Source organism: Oxyura jamaicensis, chromosome 1 (assembly GCF_011077185.1).
Source record: "Oxyura jamaicensis isolate SHBP4307 breed ruddy duck chromosome 1, BPBGC_Ojam_1.0, whole genome shotgun sequence".
Taxonomy (NCBI): Eukaryota; Metazoa; Chordata; class Aves; order Anseriformes; family Anatidae; genus Oxyura; species Oxyura jamaicensis.
Window position 1 is genome coordinate 101,560,110 of NC_048893.1, and position 14,428 is coordinate 101,574,537.

General features: G+C 38.2%; 1 protein-coding gene across 7 annotated transcripts in view; it reads right to left on the reverse strand.

The window, feature by feature from the left end:
- NRIP1 (nuclear receptor interacting protein 1) overlaps positions 1–14,428 on the reverse strand; it is a 100,495-nt gene that overhangs the window by 48,557 nt on the left and 37,510 nt on the right. The window lies entirely within an intron of this gene.

Below are 14,428 nucleotides of genomic sequence, written 5' to 3' on the forward strand. Positions count from 1 at the left end.
AAGAATACAAGCAATGGCAACATGAATAACAGGAAGATTAAGAAATAAAAAAAGTAAATCAGCTTTAATACAAATACTTTTTCAGCCATACTGCAAGACAACAGTTGCATTACTTCCTATATTTCAATCATCATATATGCACTCACCTAAATAGCTAGATCTTAATCCATACCAGTTTGTTTTTGCTACTTGACCCTAGATTACACCCTTGTCTTTCCCAGGACTGAGAGACTTCGTTAGGGTTTTGTCACAGAGCATGGCTCACCACCCTGTGCACTCTCTGGAGTAACAGAGCCACAGAGCTCCCCAGGCTCCTCAGCAGCAGCATCTTCAACAAACCTCAGGTCAGTGCCTGGTTTGCTCTCAGCCCCAGTACAAAACAGATTCTTTACTGGCTGAAGGAAGATCAGAACACAAACACGAGTGTGGGGGAAGAGACGTGGCGGGGGGGAGCAATGGCAGGAGGGAGGCAGGACAAAGAAACACAAAGAAGTAGTGTTTCCACACATGGAGTGACAATTAGAAAATGAGAACCACTGATTTAAAATATAACTTTAGGCTTTAAAATACATTAGGTGAAGAGTCAGCTTTACTGCATATGCATCTGGCTACTAGTATTACTTGAGCTTTCCCAATCTCCACCCTCCCCCCAGTCACAGTTTCATTGTGAAAGAATTTAATTATTATTTTCATTACCAGATGCATACATTATAAAATGAGCCTACACAGACAATGAGCACTCTGTAAGAAAACAGGTGTAATAATTAAGAATGATCTGTTTATGTATTAAACTCTTCATTTTTATTGCAAACAAGGCTACCATTTAAAACATACTTTAATAAAAACATTCATAACAGTCATAACACTAAAACTGATGTCCTCTTTTTTCTGAAAGGATTACCCCAGTGCTTTAAATTTTAATACAACCTGAATGAAAACAACTGTTTTGTTTTTATTTTATTTCCCTGCTGAAGTTTCCTGAAAATCTTAACTTGAATGCATTTCAGAGAAACAGACTACTTTTTGATTTTTTAGAAGTCCCAGAGACATCCATTAGATTGTGTACCCAGAAAAATAAGTCTGCAAGTAAAAGAAAGATGTATATATTTAAGTGTTCAGCAGCTTAATAATCTCAAAGCCCTGAAGTTCTAAGAGTAGCATTGTATGCATTCAATATTAACAAGCAATAGAAGAGTAACCTCTGCATACTACTGATCATCCAAAACTGGAGTCAAATTACTGTTTCTAGCATCAACAAAATGTGAGTTCCTGTGTTTTCTGTGGCCCTATTTAACAATATAGTACAACACTCCATTTTCACCCAGAAAGCAGCTTAAATAGGTCATTTACTTTCCATGGTCCACCAAACGTGCCAGGTGATTTACAGTAAATACCAAGCCTGTCACTAGCAAATACACCCTACTCTGTAGTAAGCTCCCTATGGAGCTTTCAGTTTGACCACTTTTTGCATCTATGCACACACACCTACAAATTAATCCCTGTTAGACCAGGGGAATTCAACAGGCTGCTACTTCCAGCTCTTTGAAGACGTTTCTTGGTCCAGAGCTGGACAAACAATACATGTACTCACCTCTTGCTAGTGATTCTGCAGAACCCAATCTTATAGTAAAATCCACCACTGGTACTCCGCCGACTCAAGAGGAAGGCAGCAGAACACGCTTCTGCTGCCCCAGCTGCCCTTGCAGTGCTTCAGCATGCGTTGTTAGCCCTACCTGGGCAGATCGCTGTAGGCCTCCAGATGTCAACCTCCATTTAGAAAAGGTGTCAAGTCTTTACTCAGCTAGCATTTGACACTTAACCACAAGCTGTAATAACAGAGCGCCCTTGTCTTTCCATTCTTAGATGTGGAATCCAAGCCAGAATTCACTTGACCAAATGAAGACGTTTATAGTGTAGGTGTCAGTATCTGAACAGGTCATGTTAGCCTCCTTTACTGCCCAGGAAAGAGCTAGGCTCTGCTACTGAGCTCATCCTATAGCATGTGCCTAAAGGAGGTCAAACAATACACACCCTTTAAGTGCCTACTTCTGCCCACTGCCTGTTCTACAGGGCTCCTGTATACCAAATGTGTATATATATATACATAAATATATATATATATACACATTTGGTATATATATATACACACACACACACACCCTCCCTCCATTCAGGGGGTAGGCATCTATAAGACGGGTGAGATAAATCCCATGCTATGTCCCAGCTCCGTCATAACCATCTCCATTTAAGAATCAGCAACAAAACACCAATTGTGCAAGTTCTCACAGTTTCCCACTAAATACAGTGAATGCCTGCTACTGGGTAACACCAGTCCTTCACAGAACTGCTTTTATTTACATTACATGAATTACTATGTTTATTTCAAAATATTCAACTGCTTGCACTTACTCCTTCATTTTTTCCTCTCATACACCACAAACCTTGCCCCACTCTGGGTAGTATCTCTTTGCATTAGCATAGAAACTTCCCCTCTTCATTACCAGTCTTCAAAAAAGGAAAAAAAAAAAAAAAAAACTTAGCAGAGACCTTTCCCTTTTGGTGTGACCTATATATTTTCCTCTAGTCTATTTCCTTTTATTTTTCAATTTCTTAGGACTTCTCTTAAGCTTTTCTTAAAAAAAAAAAAAAAAAGGCAGAGTAAGAGGAAGTACCATTAAAATCTACTGAAACCAGTGAATTTTCAGTGGATTTTAGATCGAGCCAACTGATCAATTTGATCATGTTACCTCTTAATTTTTCTTATAGCATCTTCATTTTTATTTTAATCACCACAAACCACAAACTAAAATTATGAATATTCTCAAGTGCTCTAATTTCACTTCTCTATTTCCCAATATTTTCCAGATTTGTTTGTTCTCCTGCATTTCTAATCTTTCATTCCTTCCCTTTCTTCTCCACAACACTCTTCCAGAAATTCTCTGGAAAACAGGATGATTGGAAAAGGGTTAACATTTATTTATTTTTTTTAAATTGAGGTGTTCCAAGCTTTCCTGTCAAGTCCAAAGCAGACATGCAAACTGAATTTTATCAGCCTGTAGAAATACACAATCTCTCACCTGACAAAATGGCGCATGACGTAGCTGTATGATGTAGAAGTTGATCCCAGCTCCTTGAACCGCTCTCACGAGAGCAGAGCATGGAGAGAATCACCTCCTTTGCCCTGCTGGCTATGCTGCTTATGATGCAGCCCAGGATAAGGTTGGTTTTCTGGGCTGCAAGAGCAGCACCAGCTCATGTTGAGCTTCTCATCAACCAAAACCTGCAGGTCCTTCTCCTCAGGGCTGCTCTCAACCCATTCTCCACCCAGCCTGTATTTGTGCTTGAGACTGCCAAGCAGCTGTTATACAACGCAGCAGATAAAACCAGCCATTCTCAAAATTACTTTTGTTCCTGAACATTTTTCTTCTCTGAACTGATCAACTGCTTCAGAAAATGCAAGGCTATTAAAAAGCATCAAACACTTTCTCATTGGGGCAAGGTGGGACTACTGCAGTCTATTCAGCTATACGTCTCAGTGGGGTACTGTAAGCTTAAAGAATTTGGTGATGGTTTGACAGATCTCCTTCCCTAGCAGAAAGGAAGCTTTCTGTGACTGGCACTGAACTGTAGCATCTTCCACAAAACTGAATAAAAGCTGTGTGTCTGAATTTGACTTGCCACACTTTCAAATTGCTCTTTGTGAGGAAGCATCTTTTGATTTCCTTTCCACGCAAAACATTCAATAAAATTCACCAAAAGCAGCCCTTTTATGTCCACACCCAAGTATGCTGTTTTTTTTCCTCTAAAATATGTTTCATGTGTCTTCCTACATGGCTGAAGTGGAAAAATCTTAGTTTAGCCATCATAAACCAATAAGAACCTGTCTTTCTTAAGGGGCAAAGGAAAACAGGACAAGCATTGAACAATTCTCATCTCCACAGGCAAAGAAATCAGATATGCCTGGCACCGAGCCCTCTCAGCAAACTGACTCCATCAGACCAGGTTGGGAACACATTCCACAGTCAAAAGTCCTTCTCGAAGAACTTCCTGCCAATGGCTACTTGACATTAAAAACTAGGATGATCTAGGTCAAGTATCCCAGTTGACATTAATTGCTATGTTGGATTAAAAAAAGCAGGCAGCCTCTCAGCCGGAGCTCAAGTCACGTTATGGCTTAAAAGCAATCAAGGCCAAAACCTTGAATTACACCCAGAAGCCAAAAGGAAGCCAACGCAGCTGTTGAAGAACTGCCTGAGCATGTTCTTGCCACCTATGCCCTCGCTGCAGACAGGCAGCTGCCTACTTCTTAAACTGGGGTTTCGTAGCAGTGTTCAAGTGCAGCCTCAAGACGAGGCTACCCTTTAGCCTCATATGGAGGTGACAGAGATAGAGATTATTATTCTGAAATGAAACCCCCTGAAGTAGACTTTTTTTTTGTCCTGATGCAGAAGGCGGAGAGACTGCCAGCTGAAAATGCCTCAAAACCAGCAAGTTACAAAATGGTTATATAAGACGTTGACTGGCACCACCCGTCTCTATAGGGCCATACCTCCATTCGCTGATAATTCCATTTCTATATACGCTGAAGGTAAGTCTTGCGCTATGTCCAACTGGAAAAGAAGAATGACCTGGAAAGTCATCTTGATATTGACAAGAGTACAAGACCAAGTCAAGTCACTCTTAATTATTGCCAAGAGAAAATTAATATTTCAGAACACCATGCACAAGACCACTGGCTGAGGACAAAAAAAAAAAAAAAAAAAAAAACACACTCCCAAAGAAAGAAACTGCACTTTTTTTTTTTTTTTCTGTTTTGTAAACAGAAAATGCAATTCTATCTAACTACTACATGGAATAAAAACAATTGCATGATTTTCTGAAAGCAAAGGAGGTAACATTTCTGAAGAAGAATCTGGAGAAAGATACATGAGCAGCAAGATGGATCAGCACCCCAAGTCAAAGAAACAGACAAATCTGGGGAGCGGGCACCAACAGATAGTAACAAAACAGTCAAATATCATTGTTGACCAGACCAAAATTCAAATAAAGGTTTTAAAAACCTGAAACATTCATCTGATAACGGGTATCCTCAGATTATGCTGTCCTTGCTTTCTTTAAGGGAAAGTTGATTAGGAGCAGTAGCAATTTTCAGGACACACCTTAACAATGCAAACCAGGAAAGAATTCAAATTCACTGTTTCAATCCCAGAGTTAACTGATGGCCAATGCCAAGGAAGTCTTCAACATGAAAAGTTGTTCCAGAATTAGACCATCTCCTTCTATATATTCTTCTAATTATTTCCAAAATATTAATTACAGAAGAGAAAGAAAATGTCAAACTGAGCTTTTGCTATTAATGTGTTTTCCAAAGCTATTATTTTAGCAGAAAACCAGGGGGCTCACCTTATGTACCCAAACAGCTTGAACAACACAGCCTTTTTCACCAAAAGAGATAAAAGGATTAAAAAGAAAAAAAAAAAAAAAGATGAAAATATATATCCGCAATCTATAGCTCATAGCAGGCTTCCAAATCATAATCAATATTTTCCTTTGCATTTAAGCATTGCTGAATCTTTTTAGATGTTCAAGTGACAGAAAGAAAAAATAATACTGTAGATAATTGTCTTAGAGTCTGTCTGTAGTTTGTGAAGCTCCTGGCAAATCCAATATGGGTTGGGTCCACTTACATTGTCACAAAATTTCTTTACAGGGCAGTAATACAATAGCTCAAGCAACCGACGCTGAGCTAGTATTTATTGGGCATGAGCCCAGTAGCTGCATGTAGACCCAAAAGTAGCTGGAACACCAAAAGTCTACAGCAAATCCAACATTTGTATTATTTTATTCAAAATCTTAAGAATGCGGGTGCTAAAATACACTTTTCAAAGCAAAAACAGTATTTGAAAGAAGTCATTATCAGTCAAAGCCAACTACTTGGCAACTACAGCACATGCATTCCTGTGGACCATTGGCAACTTAGTTCACTGACAAAACGATTCTCCTCCCGCCCCCCTTCAAATACAACATGCTTGTCCAACATATATATTTAACACTTGGTCTAAAATTTCTTAATTATTTACAGTTCCACATTCAGTTCAAAGTTGTTTGTTTGAAGGATCATTTTCTGAGAATCTAGCAAGCACCATTTAAAATAAATGAAACAAACCAAAACCATCCTAAAACATCATGCCTTACAATTTTTTCTCCTATTCTATACTGTGCATACTGTTCCAAACCCAGATAAGGAATAAAATGTTCAGATATGACAACAGTCAAAATTAACCCTAGAAGTACTTGTAACAAGAAGCACACAACCTATCTTCATATAAGCCAACTACAGCCTCACTATATTATGGGGAGTAAAAGCCTGGCGAGTCTCCCCAGTGACCAAATTTTATGAACTAGAGCAGCTCCTTCCCCCTCCCAAGATATCTGCAGTCAATAAAATGTTGATAGCCTATTAATGCTTCCAAAGAGGCTTTTTGATTTAGAAATACCCAATCATTCCTCTTCTGCTCTTTCATTCATCAATACTTTGTGATGGGTCTCCTATAATCTTCAGAGCAAGGCTCTGGAACACTGCATATTGAGCAGGTATTACATACACAAATTCTTAGTGCAGACGACAGTTTAGACAGCTGCACAGATTAAAGATTGATGACAGGAACCAAGAACACCAGCACGACCAACTTCTGTGTCAAAGGCAAAATACCTCCACATCTGGGTGGCCTTTGCTCATTCCCCTGACGTGCGGCAGCCAGCTAAACCCCAGCAGCTTACAGAGGGGCAGACTGAGGTTTCTTTCTGCTTTTGAACAGCCTGGCATCCCCTTTCTGCATCAAGCAGAGAACCTAAACATTACAACTATGCAGGGCCTCTTACAATGGCTAAAAGGAGAAAGTTGGAAAGGGATTCTTGAATTCAGTGTACAGGTGCTGAAAACACAACACACGCGCACGGCATGCACAACTCCACATCTCCCTTCACAATGCACATCTTAGGAAGTGCCCATTTCTGCACATAGCTTTATTTAGCACAACCTAACACCTGAACCCCTACCCCCAGCTCTCCTGCTACTCTAAATGATGTTCCTATATCACACACACTCAGAAAACAGCAGTATTTAAGGGATATTTACCTTACTTTGATTCAGAACAAGCATTATAATAAGCTGTTAATAATATGTTAATAGGTTAAAAACAAAACAGTATTTCAAACTATATTTCACTAAGTGTGCTATCAGCATTTGTAGATAAATTTAATAAATACATTCGACACTGAACATTTTAATAATTACTTAAAAACAGATATTGCCTGTTTTTGTCATATGTCACTACTTTTTTTTACTTTAGCTAAAATAGTGTATTTCTAAGCTTTTAAATAAATTGATACACTTAAAAATAAGAAGTTACTAAAAAGCTCCAAACCTAAGAAGTAGTAAAGTACAAAATATGTTTCCATTTTGTCATCTAAATGTTTATAAAATTTGGCTATTACCTAAGAATGTTTTTGTGTTCCTGGATCAGAAAAGTCTCATGAACCTTAATGTTATGAAACTAGATCTGCTTTGGCAATTTCATAACTAAGCCTTTAAAAACAAACAAACAACAACAACAACAACATCAAAAAACACTTGTAAATAATTTCAAGCCTGTCCTCTTTTTCTGTTATTACAAAACTTAAGGGAAATGAGTGGTCTTTGTAAATTCGGTTTTGTTTAAATAAGTACAGATTGTCCAATGCATTCAGAATTTACTCTGGTAACCTGCGACTTTCCATACAGTACACGGCTAGAGTAGTCATTCATTAACCATAGTACAGATCTGCATTCTACACTGAAAGAATGTTACATGAGACAGACTTCTAATTTGATAAAATTTCCTTTATGAAAACTAGAGTAGAATCTCTTAAGCCTCACTCCAAAACATCGTTGTCTGACATACCCAAATATGCTTTTTCTCTTTATTTTGAAGTGCTAAAATAAAATATAAAATTAGAAAAGGAACACAAAAAGAGGGGAATAATAGAAAGCTTTGAACACTGATACAGCTTCTTGCAGTTAAAGACTATTCTTGCTCAGAGAATCTCCTAACATACGTAAGCTCATGTTTTCTTTATCTCTTGCTGCTGTTCTTGGTTATCTGTCAATAGGTTCAGGTAGGCCTACATGAGATGATGGGTAAAAGAGAGGACTTCCTTTTCAGTGAAACCTAGCTGGAATATCTATCTATGTATTTGGTCTTTACAGGTAATGCTTCACTCTTACAACTCTCCTGTATTTCCATACCTAACGAGGTGAGTATGCCTAAGCTCTTCCCTCAAATACAATGTCAACCTTCTGTATAGGAAAAAAACTCACATTATTTGATGACAATGGTTCTAAGTGAAAATTGGTTAGACAATCCTCATTGATAACTACTTTGAATCCCACCTGTTCTAGTGTACCCATTAAATAATGCCTCCACGCAGTTAGAATCTGTGTTTTGACAGTTCTAGACTGAATGATCATCTGGGAATGCTGGCCTGAGACTGTGGCAGTCTGGGCAGGGGTATACCATTGCCACAGAACTCCCTAATGGATGTTCAGTCCAACTTAAGTCCCCGTGTTTTAGACCCACACCCGTAAAGTTATAGCAGCCCCATTCTTCCCCTTAGCATGTGCCTGTGTTTTACACTCCAGAACGCTGTGGAGTTCTACTGCCGGCCACAGTTCTTGCATACCTGTAATACAAAACAGTCATCATCATATGAAACAAAAAAGCACAGTTAAACCTTTGGAATGGTTAAGGAAGGAGAATCACTTTTTGCTTGGATATCATCTACTTCCAGCAAATGAAACTACAATAACCAAGCCACAAACTCACAGGAGATGCTACAGCTTCACTGTTTTTTGTGCTAAGCTCCCCTGGAATCAGCACACTTAAAGGACAGACTGTTCTTCTTGGAAAAGGCATATTTACTACTATATAGCTCTTAAAGGGAATAACTAAAATAACACTTTTTAAAAATGTGCTAACTTAGATTTCACTGTTCAGTCACAACCTCAGTCCCTACCTCCAAATAAAGGAGCTGGCCTTCAGAGGGCATTAGGGCTATTTTCCTAAAATTTGTGTGTTCTACTTCAGCCTGATGTTCTCTCATACTCAGAGTCGAGGTTTACAATAAGAACAGGAAGCAGCAAAAGCAAACAAATGCACATTTCCCTCAGAACAGGGAATAAATATTTTAAAGCATCACAAATGTCTAATTTTACATGTTAAAAGAGATGCATACAGCTATCTCTTTAAAAAGTCTCTTTTAGGACCAAAACCTTTACATCATCTTCCTCACAGGTACATGTTCATTTGTTGTAATCTATTTTTAGAATGTCCTTTCTGGGTTAATTTTTAAACTTAACTCTGGGTACTTTTTGCTGTCCATACTCCTTCCAGCCTCCCTCTGCCCAGATATACCCATGGAGCCTGTATATTCCACAAATATTCCACTACCAAAAGCAGCAAGGATAGAGGTTAGGTTTGCGTAGCACACTTCCACAATCAGAACAGAAATGAAAAAAAGAAAAAAAAGATTGAAGAGTAAACCTTGTATATAAGAACAGGGCACAGCACTTACAGGCCAAGAGCCATAACTTCCTGCAGCACGCACGCTATTATACTTATTTTATATCACCGTAGGTGACGTATAGCCATCCAATTGAGTGCTAGAAGGCTTAAAGTAAGAAAAAAAAGTCAGCATTGTTCTCACACTTTTACAGAAAGAAAACATAAGCATACCTGCCTTCATTCACGAGGTAGCCAGCCTGAGCTTGATAATATCCCTGTAATGGAATAAACCCACCACAGGCTTCATTGTATACACATGTAACTAAACCTTCTGGCAGTTTTCTCTTTACTAGATGTATTTCAACTCCCACAACTTTAGCTATGCCTGATACAGCTCATGAAAGGTACATTTTTAAACCACGGTCTGTTTATTTAGAAAGGTCCTGAATCTGAAAGCCTGTATATAGAATACACACACACACACCCCTTCTAAAAGGACACACAGACTTCAGACATCCAGAGATGACAGTGTGAACTATCTAAGGAAGAATTAATTTCCCTTAGACTACATCAGCTCTTCACATTCCATTTGCAAACAGCTGGAAAAACTATGGGGATGGCTGGGGGGTGGAGAAGAAGACTTAAACCAGCTCTTTTGTATCAGCTAACCAATGTGCACTATCTGCAGACCAGAACTCAAGCGTCCGCTGATAGACACCAAAGTTACTCTCCAGAGCTGGGAGGTAAGCATAATACTGTTCTTTTATGTAATAGTTCTAGACAGGAAAATATTTTCTGTGACACATTGCATTTTGGTATTTTTCTATTTTGTTCATGCCCTGGTCTGGCTACCAGTCTCAGAGCAGTTCCAGCACATAACATTTTATAAAAATATACTGTAAAATTATTATTACAATGATCATATCAACAGAGTACAAAAAAAAAAAAACAGCAGTGGGGAGTGTAGAATAGTCTGCAAATTCTACGTTCAATTCAGATCATTGCTCTTCACCTCCACATCATTGCTCCTTCCTCTAAATTGTTTAACAATTTCTAAGATCAAAGGTTACTCAACCTAGTCCAAAGGGATTATTTAAAACTCCCGTCATCCATGCACTGTTAACCAACAGATTACTTTATGAAGAATTCCTCCCCTTCACCCACAGAGATGCAGAATCAAACAAGTCACATAAAAGTTAGCGTGCAAAGTTTTGGCAATATCCTTAATTCTCCAACCAGTGGTTCCAGTGACGTAAGTATCAGAGTCCAAGCCCCAAGTATTCAGGACCAGCAAGTCTCAACACCTCCACTGCATTCCTAGGCTCTGTCTTTTGATTAGAAAAGCTCAGGTTTCTTCTCCTCTCTAAACAACCAAGGCAGGCCAAACTTCTCACAGCATTGCTTCTAACCCATTTGCTCCCTCACTGTGCCTGAAAATGATTGTTACAGAATACATTAAAACAGATTAGCACATTTCTCTCTCACTTACTCAGTGGTAGGGGTATATATAAATGGGTATAATCCCTCTGGCACAAAAAGACTTACTTTGTTGCTGTTACTATTATTGTAATTTTTAAATAACAACAACAACAAAGTTATCTACTCTAGTTAGAGCCACTGAAAGGAGAATATTTATTTTTTTAAGTGCAACCTAAACCCAGAGTCCTTTAATAACTCCTAAAATGTAGCTGAGATTAGTTCAAACATATTACTTACGCATGTAGCCCCAACAGCAGGAAAACAGTGTTTGTAATCTGAGAGAAAACAATGCCCACAAACCACAAGAAGCATCAAAATATTCAGTGCTGGTCACATCCAATGGAAGACAAGCCTCCTAGTTGTGCTGTAGTCACTGAACAACTCAACATAAATCACTCGTGCATTTCAGAAGAAAATGTTTTATGTACATTACGCAAAACCAAACTGAAAAGACTAAATAGCACACACAAGGTAACAAAAGAGAGCTAATAAAAGCATACAAAAAAAAATTAGACCTTTTTTCTCCTCCTCTGTGATCTCATTTGAGTAATTAACAGTTATTTGTACATCTCTTAAGTGAATTGCTTATAAAAAAATAAATGCAAGAATACACTTTTGGAACAGAGAGAGATATCAGAAGTCAGTTCATGAATTGTGTTTACATTTACATACTTATTTCTGTGGTCTAGCAATTGAATCAAAAGAGAAACATCAGAAATATCTGCCCCTAAATTAATTGATATGCAGGCTGAAAGTTAAGCATGTATTTGTTTCTCCAACTCATTTTTAGTTATATCTGGAGACCATTGTATTAGCCATACTCTTAAGAAAATCACAAGAAGTATTCCAACATAAGCATTTCACATTTGATCAAACGGGTGAAATCTGTTTTACCCAGTAAGTGCAAGGCTTTCACTCATCTGAAGTATATAAAAGCATGCAAAATTATCATGACTTATACCCTCAGGACTTCTTTCATTACATTTTTTTCCTGAAGTTTCTACAGGTAAACTTCACCTTTGCTTCAAACATGTCACAAGGTAGCTGTCTACCCTAATTCTTTCTAATGAGAATGTACAAAGTCATTTGATAGGTCTTAAATACAGACTCTAAATTAGGATTAAAAAAACTCAAGCAACCAGAAGCCTAGCCTCTTGTTACAAGCTTCATCACCAGGTGTTCACAAACTGAAAAACAAGCCCAAGCCCTGTCTACTACTTCCCTCCCAGTTTTAAGAGTATGCAATGCTCCTAGCATCACCAGCTCTAACATACATGCTGTCACATGCCCTTCTGATAGTCTTTCTCCTTTCTATACCTTTGACACTGAAGCACAATAACTGCAACATTCAGGCATATTTGTTTTGTGTTACTTTTATGAATTATTTAAACAACCACCGTCCTTTCTACAGTCTGGGACATCCTAGGACATCTCACTAGAGTTCTCAGGCTCCTGCAGATGCTCTGCAAATGAGGGGTGAGTTACCACAGAAATACACTGTATGCTCCACAGGGAACATCTCCATTTTTAAGCTACTCTCTTTGCTCAACAAGGACTAGCAGCAGGTGAGGAGACAACAGCACACAATTCTGCCATCCTGCTACAGGGAAGGGACTCTTCCATAAAGGAATGGAGCGAGTTAGCAGGGTCAGTAGTACCATCATGGACACACTTGGCAAAGTCCATCAGCCACAGCATCAAACAGCAAACTAATAAGAATTAGATTAGATGGCAGGTCTACAAGTGTTTATTGCCCATGACTCAACTTTCCCTCCTGTACAACCATCTAAGGAGGTCAGAAAAAGGCAACCAGCATGCTGGTTATATATGTTAAATTCATACAGTCCATTATCCAGAGTAATGGATATCTGAGGCTCTAAATCTACTTAAGTAGTAGAACAGCAATGCCCTATGATATCCCAAAAGACCATAAAAAGGGGAAATTTATTGGTTCTGTTCTCCTGTCGTCTCACGAGGCACACGCAATTTTCCTCAAAAAGTAACAAAAGAAGTCATAAGGTAAGAACCACAGAAACATTGTGATCATCTGCACAAAGAATATTTTAAAGGCTGCTTTCATGCCTAAGTTTAGTTTTGCAAAGGCAAAAATACAGATAGTATTTGCCTACACAAGGGTCTGAAAACATCAGTATAGGAACTATATAGGATTGTAAACCAAAACACCACAAAAGTGGTCTGAATACTGTTCATTTCCATTGCACGTTAAAACACTTGGAAAACAAAACAGAGCCGGGCAATGCAAAAATGAAAATCAGGTGTCGCTGGAAAGCCTGAAAAGCACAGTGAATATATCCTTTTTGAATTAAAAAAAAAAAAAAAAATCACAGTAGAAAACAATTAATGACAAAATTTTGAGTCTAAACGATAAAGTTTGGGAAACTATTTGTTTCAGATCAAAAAGCAGTTCATGGTCACATGCATACTAAGATAGTCTTGACCATGTGAATAACTCTAGCAAAAGAAAAAAAAAGGGTTGGTAAACAAGAGCTTAAGACAGATATGTTGAAGACCTATATTAAAAAACAGACAGTAAGCTTGCATGTCTGATGTTGCAATCCAAAGCCGAACCAGAGTTCAGTAAACAGCAAATGCGATTCTGTGCAACCTTGTTATCTCTTCACCTCTACAGTTAAGCCTATGTCAGGGAGTGCAAAGAGGTTACAGTATGATATCAGCACAGTTTATTAATGTTCTTTCTTCATTTATTTGTAGCAGGATAAAACTTAAGGTAGCAGAGAATTAAACACCAACAAATTGAGAGGACCAAGACTGACAATTGAGAAATCACCTTAACCACCAGGCAAAGACAACCTTTTCTTCAAGACATTTTGCACTCTTACATGGCCACTGTTAGGATCAGATTTGCTCTTAGTATGTTAGCTAAGCAAAAAAAAAAAAAAAGCAACAAAAGTGCATGGATTCTTCCCTTATCTTTCATAAATAGCACCTAAAGTAACAGATAAAGACATTTTTTCAGCTGTTTTTGCCTTTCTTCCCCATGACCATAGCCTCTTGTCCATTATTCAGGAAGCTCTAGAAATAAAGTGAAATATTGGCCTTATCGAAGTCAACACCACAATACCAGCTAACTGAAAAGTAATTCACACGCACTTGTTGTGCTCCTTTTCCCCCCTCCCCATTCAGATCATTATATTATGATTTTGAACTTTACCTTCTTTATGTGGGAAAGGAAGATAAGGAGAGATTTTTGCTTATTCGTGTTCTGAAAGCACTTTTAGATCTCAAATTATGATTGTTATTATGAATTGGAGGAAGAAAAAAATATCACGCTATTATCCTAGTTGCACATTTGAGAAGCAAGGATCAGAACCTGAACCTTCATTTTTTTTTTTTTTTTAAAAAAGGGGGGGGGGGGGGGGGGGGGG